At 36.5% G+C, this 15,236-nt stretch overlaps 2 pseudogenes; both read right to left on the bottom strand.

The window, feature by feature from the left end:
* Positions 1 to 2,297: 2,297 nt before the first annotated feature.
* Positions 2,298 to 2,416, bottom strand: LOC111737731 (annotated as a pseudogene).
* Positions 2,417 to 4,911: 2,495 nt separating this feature from the next.
* On the bottom strand, positions 4,912 to 5,030 carry LOC111737730 (annotated as a pseudogene).
* Positions 5,031 to 15,236: the final 10,206 nt, after the last annotated feature.

The raw sequence follows: 15,236 nt of genomic DNA, 5'->3' as shown, positions 1-15,236 counted from the left end.
CTCATAGAATTCCTATAGCCTTTGCAGAGAGCTGACTCTATTGACATTTGGTCACTCGGCAGTTATAGTCTTCACGTGAGAAGTTGCTGTCCAAGGTGATTGGTATTTCTTTGCATGCATTCTAAGTACCATGCATTCAGAGTCCTTGTCAAATTCTCCAGACTCCTGACATATGACCATTGGTCAGTAGTTTCAAGTTAGCATTTTCAATGTTATCTCCAAACTTTAAACTTGTCTATAGGGCTCCTAGAGCTAGAAAGGTAGACTAGGGGTAGGGGAGGTTGTGGGGGGAAGCTTACTATATCCTATTGCTAAATCTGAAGGTCAAGACTGGTTTAAAAATTACTTTTCTAAGGAGGAACATTGCTCAGAAATCTGATTCTATGAACTTTGGGCACAAAAAAGTGGACAAAAGAGAGGCCTTGTTAAATTTGTACAAGGGCACATTTCTGTCCTTTTTCCTATAAACATTTAGAGCGACTAATTGGGATTTTCCCGACATCTCACAAAGACAAAAAACTAAAGGAGAGCTGATTATTTATAATCTTGAAACATAATCATCTCATGGCATGAAAATTTCCTTGGGCAATTTTTTGACAGCAGTGAGATGAATGGTTCAATGATATATCTAATTGTCATTTACAATTATGCCTTTATATGCTGTCAAGAAAATGATCTCATGTACTGGGGAATTACAATAGATGTGTTCATGTAGGTGAAAGACAGTTAACTAGATGCAGGATTAGATTTATTTAATATTGTCTTAGGAGTAAAAAACAGAGTCAGTGAATAAAACTTATAGAAATTCAAAGAAGAATTTACTAGAAAAATGGAGTTACTTTTAAAAATGATATTAGATCTCTCTCTATGTAGTAAACTCCCTGTTGCCGAATTTTCCTGAATTAGTCTTAAGTCAGGTAGCCTCTGATATCATTGCCATTTATTGAATATTTTCTGTGTTCTGCATTGTAGTAACAAACTCAGAGGCTTCCCAGGACAGATAGACCCAGTTTAAGGCAGTGCAGAAGTTGTGCTTATGGAAAATTGGTTAAATTTGCCTTCTCTGTTTAAAGTCATTTAAATTCAAATAAAAAATAAAGTCCATTGTGCTGGTCAAACAAAACTTATCATCAGGCTAACCACTGGATCTACCTTGATAGGCATATTCATACATAGGATTGCTATGTTTTCATTAAAATCAACAGTATATTATTCTGATTTTATAAACCCAGAGTCCAAGATGAAGAGAATTTGGATAATTTAAAGTCAAATAGCTATTCAGTGAAAGAACTAGGATCAAACTTCAAGCACATTATATTATGAGTAATTTATTTTATCTTTCTGCTAACATAGACATTAAGAAGTTAAATCACTTGGATCTAACATTCCTGTTAGTTTTTGAAAAAACCCAAAACGGGAAAATGAACAACTTAATCAAAAGCAAATTGAAATCCTTCAATGAAAATTAATGAAGCCAAAGCCAATTTGGAAAATAAAAATGAGTCCTTGGGAAGGGTTACCTGTTTATAATTTCAGGTTTGGTGCCATAAAGAAATGAGAGAGGGAAACACAGACAGCCAAACCTTTATTTAAACAAATTAGTTGACCACAAATATGATATGGTGAATATAGTGGGTGGCATAGTATCCTCCCAAAATTCGTGTCCACTCAGAACCTTAGAATGTAACCTTATTCGGTGTAGGATCTTTGCAGCTATAATTAATTAAAGGTACAGAAATGCAGATATATTTAGTTAAAGCCTAGAGATGAAATCATCCTGGAATTAGGGTGTACTCATATGCAATGACTGTTGCCTTTATAAGAGTAGAGGATACACAGGCCCTGCGGAGGCAGAGACATAGAGAAGTAGGCCACGTAGAGACAGAGGCAGATAGATACTAGGGTGAAATGTGCTACAGGCCAAGAAGTGCTGAGGATTGCTGGCGGCCACCAGCAGCTAGGATAGAGACATGGGACAGGTTGTTCCCAAGAGCCTCCAGAAGGAACCAACCCTGCTGACACTTTGATTCAGACTTCAAACCTCCCTGACTATGAAAGAATACATTTCTTTTGTTTTAAACCACACAGTTTATGGTACTGGTTATAGCAGCCTCATGAAACTAATATGGTGAGATACTCCAGAACATCTCTCAATCCCTCAATTTTCCCTCCTACCCACTCATATACTTATATGCTGTACAGCTCTATGTCCCTAAAAATATTACCACTCGAATTCTATTGAAGTGTGTATGTATGTGTTTGTGTATATATATATACACACACACTTTTTTTTTTAATGCCTATAACACCTGTTATTCCAAGGTGGTCTCCCATCCAAGTACTAACCAGGCCCGACCCTGCTTAGTTTCCGAGATCAGACGAGATCAGGCATGTTCAGGATAGCATGGCCATAGACTAAAGTATATTCTTAATATAGTCCTATCAAAATGAAAATATGTTACCTGGGAAAAATAACACTTCAAGCATTAACATAATAGAGTTCTTTAAAAATATGATGATGATTGTTTCTAATATTTTACTATAGAAATTCTTATGCTGGTTCAAAAAGTATTTTAACTGGATTTAAATTAGGATATTTGAAGGTAAAAGTTAAATACTTCTGGCTATTAGTTTCTGAGAGTTGCAATTATTATAAATCATGAATATATCTTTAAGACATATTTTATATCATATTAATGTATGAAAACTCATGGCGATATAGGATACTTGATTATAGTTTGCAGCCCAAAGAAAGTATTTTTAAAGCAGTAGATTTAAATTTGGTATCGAATGTGTTCTCTATTTTTCAAATACAGTTAGGACTCCAAATTCATGTATGAGCTGAAAATCTGAGAAGATAATTAAGCCTATATCTCTTACCACTTAAGGTTACTTAGAAGGGTAAATATTTTAATGGGTACATTTCTATCTATTTTTTTTTAAGGCGGTGGTGTGCAGGCTTTATTAAGTATAAAGAAATAAACCCACTCTAAATTTATGACAAGTCTTTTTATTCATAATAGAATAAAGCATAATTTTTACTTCCTCTGCATAAAATACCCATACGCCTCCCATATAAATTTGAATTATTTTTCTCATTTTCTTAGGGATGAATTCTTAAGAAGAATTTTAGCAAAACTTCTAAAGTGATATTGAGATAGGAGAGGCAGGCATGAATAATGTATTTAGGCGTCATTTCTTTTTCTTTTTCTTTTTTTTTTTTTTAAGCCTAAGACTTATGTAAGCTTTTTTGTCCTATCACTACAGTGCTTTGAAATTTCTGGTACTCCCTTGTCCCACCCTCACTGGCTTCTGTAAATGCTCTTTTTATATCGCTCTAGATCAGGGTTTCTAAACTTTGCACTATTGCCATTTTGCACCAGGTAATTCTTTGTTTGGGGGTGGTGTCTTGTACATTTTAGATGTTTAACAGCAATTTCTGGTTTTACCCACTAGATGCCAGTAGCATTCCCTAGTAGTGACAACCACAAACATCTCCAGACCTTGCCAAACATTCCCTGGGGAGCAAAATCACCCCTGGTTGAGAAGCACTGAAGTTAACATGCATTTTCTCTTTGAAGTTAAATCTATCAAAGGACTTCCTGAGGATCCGGGAATGGTTGGTTGCATCTTTTGATTTCCCCTGTATCATTGATATTACAGACTACTGAAATTTTAGAATTCATCCAAAGCTTCATTATACAAATTCAAAATCTAAGATTCAAAAAACTACTTCTTACCTCTCCTGGCTACAGAATGGTCAAAAATGGCCTAGACCTTCTCACTCTTTACATGTTATGATGCTGTTTACCTTCCAGTGATTTAGAAGTCACTAATGATACTATGCATTTTAATTTTTTCTTACTCTTGTGTCTAGAAATCTCTCCATCTTTATCCACATTTTCTCAGTAACTTCTTCATTGTCTGGATTTCTAATCCCTCCACTTTGCTCTGTGGGCATTTATAGTTTAGTGTAGTAGGTGCATTAGGTTTCTTTTTTCTCCTTAATCATTTTATTCATGCCCAAACTGGTACATTGACCACTTTATTCCAAGTCAATTTGAATTCTTTCATTGACATTTATTGATGCCAATGCCATTTTGTAGATTAACATGGGTCCTTGGGAAGGGTTACCTGTTTATAATTTCAGGTTTGGTGCCATAAAGAAATGAGAGAGGGAAACACAGACAGCCAAACCTTTATTTAAACAAATTAGTTGACCACAAATATGATATGGTGAATATAGTGGGTGGCATAGTATCCTCCCAAAATTCATGTCCACTCAGAACCTTAGAATGTAACCTTATTCGGTGTAGGATCTTTGCAGCTATAATTAATTAAAGGTACAGAAATGCAGATATATTTAGTTAAAGCCTAGAGATGAAATCATCCTGGAATTAGGGTGTACTCATATGCAATGACTGTTGCCTTTATAAGAGTAGAGGATACACAGGCCCTGCGGAGGCAGAGACATAGAGAAGTAGGCCACGTAGAGACAGAGGCAGATAGATACTAGGGTGAAATGTGCTACAGGCCAAGAAGTGCTGAGGATTGCTGGCGGCCACCAGCAGCTAGGATAGAGACATGGGACAGGTTGTTCCCAAGAGCCTCCAGAAGGAACCAACCCTGCTGACACTTTGATTCAGACTTCAAACCTCCCTGACTATGAAAGAATACATTTCTTTTGTTTTAAACCACACAGTTTATGGTACTGGTTATAGCAGCCTCATGAAACTAATATGGTGAGATACTCCAGAACATCTCTCAATCCCTCAATTTTCCCTCCTACCCACTCATATACTTATATGCTGTACAGCTCTATGTCCCTAAAAATATTACCACTCGAATTCTATTGAAGTGTGTATGTATGTGTTTGTGTATATATATATACACACACACTTTTTTTTTTAATGCCTATAACACCTGTTATTCCAAGGTGGTCTCCCATCCAAGTACTAACCAGGCCCGACCCTGCTTAGTTTCCGAGATCAGACGAGATCAGGCATGTTCAGGATAGCATGGCCATAGACTAAAGTATATTCTTAATATAGTCCTATCAAAATGAAAATATGTTACCTGGGAAAAATAACACTTCAAGCATTAACATAATAGAGTTCTTTAAAAATATGATGATGATTGTTTCTAATATTTTACTATAGAAATTCTTATGCTGGTTCAAAAAGTATTTTAACTGGATTTAAATTAGGATATTTGAAGGTAAAAGTTAAATACTTCTGGCTATTAGTTTCTGAGAGTTGCAATTATTATAAATCATGAATATATCTTTAAGACATATTTTATATCATATTAATGTATGAAAACTCATGGCGATATAGGATACTTGATTATAGTTTGCAGCCCAAAGAAAGTATTTTTAAAGCAGTAGATTTAAATTTGGTATCGAATGTGTTCTCTATTTTTCAAATACAGTTAGGACTCCAAATTCATGTATGAGCTGAAAATCTGAGAAGATAATTAAGCCTATATCTCTTACCACTTAAGGTTACTTAGAAGGGTAAATATTTTAATGGGTACATTTCTATCTATTTTTTTTTAAGGCGGTGGTGTGCAGGCTTTATTAAGTATAAAGAAATAAACCCACTCTAAATTTATGACAAGTCTTTTTATTCATAATAGAATAAAGCATAATTTTTACTTCCTCTGCATAAAATACCCATACGCCTCCCATATAAATTTGAATTATTTTTCTCATTTTCTTAGGGATGAATTCTTAAGAAGAATTTTAGCAAAACTTCTAAAGTGATATTGAGATAGGAGAGGCAGGCATGAATAATGTATTTAGGCGTCATTTCTTTTTCTTTTTCTTTTTTTTTTTTTTAAGCCTAAGACTTATGTAAGCTTTTTTGTCCTATCACTACAGTGCTTTGAAATTTCTGGTACTCCCTTGTCCCACCCTCACTGGCTTCTGTAAATGCTCTTTTTATATCGCTCTAGATCAGGGTTTCTAAACTTTGCACTATTGCCATTTTGCACCAGGTAATTCTTTGTTTGGGGGTGGTGTCTTGTACATTTTAGATGTTTAACAGCAATTTCTGGTTTTACCCACTAGATGCCAGTAGCATTCCCTAGTAGTGACAACCACAAACATCTCCAGACCTTGCCAAACATTCCCTGGGGAGCAAAATCACCCCTGGTTGAGAAGCACTGAAGTTAACATGCATTTTCTCTTTGAAGTTAAATCTATCAAAGGACTTCCTGAGGATCCGGGAATGGTTGGTTGCATCTTTTGATTTCCCCTGTATCATTGATATTACAGACTACTGAAATTTTAGAATTCATCCAAAGCTTCATTATACAAATTCAAAATCTAAGATTCAAAAAACTACTTCTTACCTCTCCTGGCTACAGAATGGTCAAAAATGGCCTAGACCTTCTCACTCTTTACATGTTATGATGCTGTTTACCTTCCAGTGATTTAGAAGTCACTAATGATACTATGCATTTTAATTTTTTCTTACTCTTGTGTCTAGAAATCTCTCCATCTTTATCCACATTTTCTCAGTAACGTCTTCATTGTCTGGATTTCTAATCCCTCCACTTTGCTCTGTGGGCATTTATAGTTTAGTGTAGTAGGTGCATTAGGTTTCTTTTTTCTCCTTAATCATTTTATTCATTCTTTCATTTAGTGAAGTATTTATTGAGTGTTTTCTAGAGTCAGGCCTTGTGCAAGATTCTGGGCATCTAATAATAAATGAGACTGCTCGTAACTATTGAACAAAAGATAACATTTGACACAAACAAACTTAACATATCTTTGTAGAGCGCTAATCAAACTTCTCTTGGCTTCCTCTTATACATCTCATTAGGTGAAATCTTATGTAGCCATTAGCAGGTCTGGAATTTCTTCCCTTTTAGGTTTCCTAGTTTCATTTGCCAAACATGTTAAATACTAATATTTACTGTGTGACTTGTGGGGACCTACGTTCCTAACCTGTGGACATCCAAGTACTGTCTTCACTACTTCAGAGGGCTCACACATTGTTCTCATTGTGTCATTCCCTTACTTAACTGAGTATTTGCTGGTTCACTATTGGACAACCACGATATAATTTTCAATTAGTCACCTGAGCCACTTTACTGGGTAGAACAGTGCTATATGATAGAAATAGTATGTGAACTGCATATATAACTTTAAATTTTCCAGTAGCCACCTAAAAAAGATAAGAAACAGTTGAAATTAATTTTAATAATATAGTTAATAATATATTTAACATAACATAACTAAATTATCATTCTAACATATAATCAATATGAAATTATTAATGAGGTATTTTGTGTCTTTTGTTTCATACTGTCTTTGAAATCTAGTGTTTATTTTACACTACAGCAAATCTCAGTTTGGATTAGCCACATCACAAAAACCCAAAAACCCCACGTGGCAGGTGGTTAACATATTGGATGGCAAAGATTTAGAATATTAACTTTTCAGATCCACCACATCCAAAGAGCAGAAAACACTAACAAAGGGGTTTTAATGTCCCCAAGGCTGACATACTCTCCTACTCCAGAGAGACGTTACCTTCCCGTCATCTTTTATGGTTTTTCATTTATCATTAGAAAATCCACTTGCATGTGTGTTTCATGGAAAGGAAAGAGTTATTCCTGTTGGCTTCCTTACTGTAGTGAATGTAATAGTCTGGGTTTACACTATTATGTCCCTGTAAAGCATGCTGTACATTTCCTAACAAGACTGCCATTCATTTTTTCAATAAATCCTGCATAAGGGTATTAGAGCCTGTGAACTGACAATTGATTTACTGCCTGGAAAATTATTCTTTATTGATTTATATTACACAGAGACAACTGCAGATCTATAATGTCTCTAATCAGAGAGAAAATGCTAAAGTTAGTGTCATTCTTATTTAGACAGGCAATTCCAAGTAGGGGAATTCGTTTAGTACCGCCAGGTGACATCTACATATTATTCAATTATGAATTCCAGTAATCCATGAATTATAATACATAAAGCAAGTAAGAGCAGAATAATTAATTTAAAAAAAAAACACCGAAGTGTCCTTCGTGCAAAGAAGTATTTTAAATAACCTAGCATTCTCTTTCTATGTGGCATTGAGCACCTCAGCTTTATTTCTCCTAAAGATTCTGTATCATGTCTGGCTTATTTTCTATATATTGAAAATGCAAAAGTGTTTTAAGTGAGTAAAACTTTTGAAATAGAAAGTGCTCTAAGTTGATTAATCAAGTTAGGGAAGGTTTCTAAAGATTATATTAAAATGATTTATTTAATTTCTGTGACCTACTTTTGTTACCTTTCTAAGCTTGGGAGGGGGCTGAGGTCACCTGTCTTCTTGCCCTGCCTTTGTGAGCCTCCTTTTAGAAACTGTTCTAATTAATAGGCTTCTGTCCAGAACATAACTTGAATTTAATTCAAATGAAAAATGACAAAATACAGTAGCATGTTAGATTACTGCTTGGGCAAAGAGCAATGGAATTGGTAGGATTGCTACATATATATACCCGGGGTATGTGAATTGTCTTTGTCGGATCTACAACTCCCCTGAAATTGCGTGTAAGACATGTGCATGTTGGAATGTGCTGCTTTTTTTTTTTTTTTTTTTTACTCCCTAAGGAGAGGGTCTATATATCAGATTCTTAAAATTGTCTGGGACTTTCAAAAATAATCTGATATATGCATTGCAGGTTCACTATTGAATTCACAGTACCTAACACAGTACTTACCAAATAACAGGTCTTTAAATATTTGTTGTATAAACGAATGCTCTCAAGTTGTGTCAGCAAGTCAATTGAGTTTCCTGGAAGCCTCTAGTTTGTCTAAGGGAAAACTTTTTACTTTACCCAGGTTTTTGCAGTGCCCACCAAATGTAGTCGCTGTTTCATCAATAGTATTTATATCCATAGGTAAGCAAAGAATGCCATTTGGGATTTGGAGCTCAAGCTTTTCATGTTATCATGCCGCATGGCATTTTCTCATTTCCTATAGAGCATTTCTTTCTCCTACTCCTAATTTTCATTCCTGGCTCCCAAATATCTAACTCTTCCTTTAATGCGCCTTAAAAATGGAAGGTTAAGTGGGAGCTTGGGAAGATTTCCACCCTGAAAAGTTAATGCTGAAAGATAATGTTTTGATATCCATTCAAAGGTGATTTTTATTTGATTCAATGGAAATTAAAATTTATTTATTATTCAGAAGATGGCTATTAATTGTGAGCCACATTCTGTGCTAGGCCCTGGGGGCACAACTGCGCGCGCACGTGCGCGCGCGCACACACACACACACACACACACACACACACACACACGCACACGGCCCTTGTCTTTGTGGTGCATACAGTTTAATATGGAAATGACTAAATACACATTTTTAGCCAAAGGCTCAGTAGTTGGGTTTTACTTCAAGTAATCTCTCCAATAGGAAACTTGGATGTAGTTCCTACCTTGATCTCTGTTAAAGCAACTGTATTTTAAATGATAAAAGCTTTTCTCATTGGTTGCTGATAACTCATTGTGTGGCCTTAAGTGAAATGCAGAGTCCCGGGGAGCAGAATCTGAGCAGTTGAATTTGTTCTTTGCCTGCCGAACTCTTCTTTGAGGTTCAGGGAAGTGGTTTAAGGCATTTTAAAACACAAACAAAGCCAGCCTACTCCTTTCTTACTTTATTTTTCTGTCTTCCAACCTAGGGCATCAAAAATAAAGCACTGCCTTCCCTATAAATAACCTCTAATTCTATGCTTTTCTACAATGAAGGGCATGTCTAGATTTTTTATTTACCATACAGTACACCATTAGGTTTACTGTTTTCCCTCATTCTATTTCTTTTCTTAAAAAATCCCAACGACAGAAATACTGGGTCTTTAAAAACTGAAAACTAGATATTTTTTGGTGGTCGTAGACAGCAAGTTAATGAAAATGCTACTGAAATGCTTTTTCCTCTATGAAAACTAGTAAATCAATTACAAAAGCAATTTTCTTACACAGTATGATTTTATTGTGTTTGACCAGGGCATTTGATAAGTATTAGTTCTTGCTGAGAGCAAAGAGTAAATTTTATTTCAAGCTTTTCTTTCATGCAAACGGCGAGAGAAGTATCAGAAGGGCAGTTGGACAGTACTTTGCCTGGTTCATGAGCACAGAGGATGAGGGAAGCTGTGCACTGGCCCGACTCTCTCCATGTCTACACTGAGAAATGCAACAGAAAGAGAGACTCTCTTTGTCAAAAAGATAGGGGAAACGATGGCAAATTCTGATATCTGGGCTTCTTTCCTATAGGAGCAGGTATGGTAGTATTCTTTCTTCCTTCTAGAGGGACTTCCCAGCATAAAAACAAACACGTGCCCTACCCCAATTCAAACAAAATAAATGTTCAAGAGAAAAAAACATATATAGGTCTGATGTGTGAACATATGGGAGTGGAGAGGTTGCAGCTGTGGATTTCATTTCTGCCCCTGAACTTGATATACAGATTGTCCTTGGCCCAGATACATAAACAAAAAAGAAAATGCTTGCAAGCAATTTACTGCATGTGTAGTACTGTCCTGAAATTCAGGTAACACATGTACCCCCTCCTTGCCCCCAGTGTATTTAATATTACCTATTGATGATTGAGGCTTTACAGCATAGTGGTTAAATGAGATAATGGGTGTGCTCAACAAATGTTAGCCACAGAAAACGCTGGAATAAATGCGACATGGTATTTTGTTATGGGAAGTCAGAGAAAGGAGGCATAATAATTTCTTTAATGACTTCTCCCATCCTCTACATGCCATGCTTAGGCAGAAGGCACACCCTTCTTGTGGCTGCCTCAGCTGCCTCCTATGGTATCTTATCGTATTATATCAAAACTCTGTATTTAAATACCAGGCCTTCCCACCCCCCATGTGCAAGTCTGTTACTTAATAGCCTACTGCTATTCTTGGAATGGAGAGAGCGTTGAAAAATGTTGTTAAACCAAGAAATGGAAAGCAGGAAAAAATCGAGAACTGAAGTGAAGATGGTATGAGAAATTAATTGCAAGAGATGAAGACTTTCAAGGTAGTAGTAACAGAGTAATCACAGGCCAAAGGTAAGGAGATGGGAGGAAGGAAGAGAAGGGGGTGAGTTAGGGGCAAATGAGGAGGGAAAATATTTGAAAATAGGCTAAAAAACAGCACAAAATCTATGTTTAGAAAGAGTGTTAAAAACATGCTACATATTTCATTGATAAGGTCTTTAGTGTCAGCTTGAAGAATTCAGTAGGAATTTGGATTTTGGAAATAATAGGAATGCATATAATTGATCAGGCATTTAGTGAACTATGCTTACTCTTATATGAGGCCTATATGGATTTTTAAATAAGTTTAAAGCAGAGTCCTAAACCCATCATGGAATTTATAGTACCATTAGAGATCACAAGGCTTGAAATCTGATGTGTATGAAATGAGGAGAAGCATTAGCTCATTCACTTATCATTCAAGAATAAGCTTCTGTTTCTAGGCATCTTGCTTGAAGCTAGTGTTTCAACAGCAAGCACAATAAAAATGGTCCCTGTCCTAAAGGGACATTCAGTCTGCCAGAGGAGACAGAAAATTATTTAGGCAATGTGATGGCGTGATATGAGCTCTGAGATTATACAGGTGAGGCATGTAATCCAACATAAGGGGTCAAGGAAGACTTCCCAAAAGATGTGATGCATAAGCTGATATCTGAAGGATGAATAGGAAATAGCTAGAGAAAAGGATGAGAAAAGGCAATTTGTGTAGGATAAGTAAAAAAATTTCAGTGAAGTTGGAGGGTAAAATTCAGTGAGCTTGGAGGATAAATGCCAAGGAAATGACCAGGAAACGTAATCAGGGCCCAATCATGTAGATACTCGTCAGCTTTATAACAAGGTCAGACAGATTGTATATACAGAATCTCCCCTCTACATAGTGTGCAGAATGATTCGAGAGGCCAAGACTCAACATTGAGAGGTCTTTAGGAGGCTCTTGGGGGTTTCTTAAAATTGTCTGGGACTTTCAAAAATAATCTGATATATGCATTGCAGGTTCACAATTGAATTCACAGTACCTAACACAGTACTTAGCAAATAAAAGGTCTTTAAATATTTGTTGTATAAACGAATGCTCTCAAGTTGTGTCAGCAAGTCAATTGAGTTTCCTGGAAGCCTCTAGTTTGTCTAAGGGAAAACTTTTTACTTTACCCAGGTTTTTGCAGTGCCCACCAAATGTAGTCGCTGTTTCATCAATAGTATTTATATCCATAGGTAAGCAAAGAATGCCATTTGGGATTTGGAGCTCAAGCTTTTCAGGTTATCATGCCGCATGGCATTTTCTCATTTCCTATAGAGCATTTCTTTCTCCTACTCCTAATTTTCATTCCTGGCTCCCAAATATCTAACTCTTCCTTTAATGCGCCTTAAAAATGGAAGGTTAAGTGGGAGCTTGGGAAGATTTCCACCCTGAAAAGTTAATGCTGAAAGATAATGTTTTGATATCCATTCAAAGGTGATTTTTATTTGATTCAATGGAAATTAAAATTTATTTATTATTCAGAAGATGGCTATTAATTGTGAGCCACATTCTGTGCTAGGCCCTGGGGGCACAACTGCGCGCACGTGTGCGCGCACACACACACACACACACACACACACGCACACGGCCCTTGTCTTTGTGGTGTATACAGTTTAATATGGAAATGACTAAATACACATTTTTAGCCAAAGGCTCAGTAGTTGGGTTTTACTTCAAGTAATCTCTCCAATAGGAAACTTGGATGTAGTTCCTACCTTGATCTCTGTTAAAGCAACTGTATTTTAAATGATAAAAGCTTTTCTCATTGGTTGCTGATAACTCATTGTGTGGCCTTAAGTGAAATGCAGAGTCCCGGGGAGCAGAATCTGAGCAGTTGAATTTGTTCTTTGCCTGCCGAACCCTTCTTTGAGGTTCAGGGAAGTGGTTTAAGGCATTTTAAAATACAAACAAAGCCAGCCTACTCCTTTCTTACTTTATTTTTCTGTCTTCCAACCTAGGGCATCAAAAATAAAGCACTGCCTTCCCTATAAATAACCTCTAATTCTATGCTTTTCTACAATGAAGGGCATGTCTAGATTTTTTATTTACCATACAGTACACCATTAGGTTTACTGTTTTCCCTCATTCTATTTCTTTTCTTAAAAAATCCCAACGACAGAAATACTGGGTCTTTAAAAACTGAAAACTAGATATTTTTTGGTGGTCGTAGACAGCAAGTTAATGAAAATGCTACTGAAATGCTTTTTCCTCTATGAAAACTAGTAAATCAATTACAAAAGCAATTTTCTTACACAGTATGATTTTATTGTGTTTGACCAGGGCATTTGATAAGTATTAGTTCTTGCTGAGAGCAAAGAGTAAATTTTATTTCAAGCTTTTCTTTCATGCAAACGGCGAGAGAAGTATCAGAAGGGCAGTTGGACAGTACTTTGCCTGGTTCATGAGCACAGAGGATGAGGGAAGCTGTGCACTGGCCCGACTCTCTCCATGTCTACACTGAGAAATGCAACAGAAAGAGAGACTCTCTTTGTCAAAAAGATAGGGGAAACGATGGCAAATTCTGATATCTGGGCTTCTTTCCTATAGGAGCAGGTATGGTAGTATTCTTTCTTCCTTCTAGAGGGACTTCCCAGCATAAAAACAAACACGTGCCCTACCCCAATTCAAACAAAATAAATGTTCAAGAGAAAAAAACATATATAGGTCTGATGTGTGAACATATGGGAGTGGAGAGGTTGCAGCTGTGGATTTCATTTCTGCCCCTGAACTTGATATACAGATTGTCCTTGGCCCAGATACATAAACAAAAAAGAAAATGCTTGCAAGCAATTTACTGCATGTGTAGTACTGTCCTGAAATTCAGGTAACACATGTACCCCCTCCTTGCCCCCAGTGTATTTAATATTACCTATTGATGATTGAGGCTTTACAGCATAGTGGTTAAATGAGATAATGGGTGTGCTCAACAAATGTTAGCCACAGAAAACGCTGGAATAAATGCGACATGGTATTTTGTTATGGGAAGTCAGAGAAAGGAGGCATAATAATTTCTTTAATGACTTCTCCCATCCTCTACATGCCATGCTTAGGCAGAAGGCACACCCTTCTTGTGGCTGCCTCAGCTGCCTCCTATGGTATCTTATCGTATTATATCAAAACTCTGTATTTAAATACCAGGCCTTCCCACCCCCCATGTGCAAGTCTGTTACTTAATAGCCTACTGCTATTCTTGGAATGGAGAGAGCGTTGAAAAATGTTGTTAAACCAAGAAATGGAAAGCAGGAAAAAATCGAGAACTGAAGTGAAGATGGTATGAGAAATTAATTGCAAGAGATGAAGACTTTCAAGGTAGTAGTAACAGAGTAATCACAGGCCAAAGGTAAGGAGATGGGAGGAAGGAAGAGAAGGGGGTGAGTTAGGGGCAAATGAGGAGGGAAAATATTTGAAAATAGGCTAAAAAACAGCACAAAATCTATGTTTAGAAAGAGTGTTAAAAACATGCTACATATTTCATTGATAAGGTCTTTAGTGTCAGCTTGAAGAATTCAGTAGGAATTTGGATTTTGGAAATAATAGGAATGCATATAATTGATCAGGCATTTAGTGAACTATGCTTACTCTTATATGAGGCCTATATGGATTTTTAAATAAGTTTAAAGCAGAGTCCTAAACCCATCATGGAATTTATAGTACCATTAGAGATCACAAGGCTTGAAATCTGATGTGTATGAAATGAGGAGAAGCATTAGCTCATTCACTTATCATTCAAGAATAAGCTTCTGTTTCTAGGCATCTTGCTTGAAGCTAGTGTTTCAACAGCAAGCACAATAAAAATGGTCCCTGTCCTAAAGGGACATTCAGTCTGCCAGAGGAGACAGAAAATTATTTAGGCAATGTGATGGCGTGATATGAGCTCTGAGATTATACAGGTGAGGCATGTAATCCAACATAAGGGGTCAAGGAAGACTTCCCAAAAGATGTGATGCATAAGCTGATATCTGAAGGATGAATAGGAAATAGCTAGAGAAAAGGATGAGAAAAGGCAATTTGTGTAGGATAAGTAAAAAAAATTCAGTGAAGTTGGAGGGTAAAATTCAGTGAGCTTGGAGGATAAATGTCAAGGAAATGAGCAGGAAACGTAATCAGGGCCCAATCATGTAGATACTCGTCAGCTTTATAACAAGGTCAGACAGATTGTATATACAGAATCTCCCCTCTACATAGTGTGCA

The sequence above is a fragment of the Pteropus vampyrus genome, unplaced genomic scaffold, assembly GCF_000151845.1.
Source record: "Pteropus vampyrus isolate Shadow unplaced genomic scaffold, Pvam_2.0 Scaffold30, whole genome shotgun sequence".
Taxonomy (NCBI): domain Eukaryota; kingdom Metazoa; phylum Chordata; class Mammalia; order Chiroptera; family Pteropodidae; genus Pteropus; species Pteropus vampyrus.
This window is presented reverse-complemented; position numbering and strand designations above follow the sequence as displayed.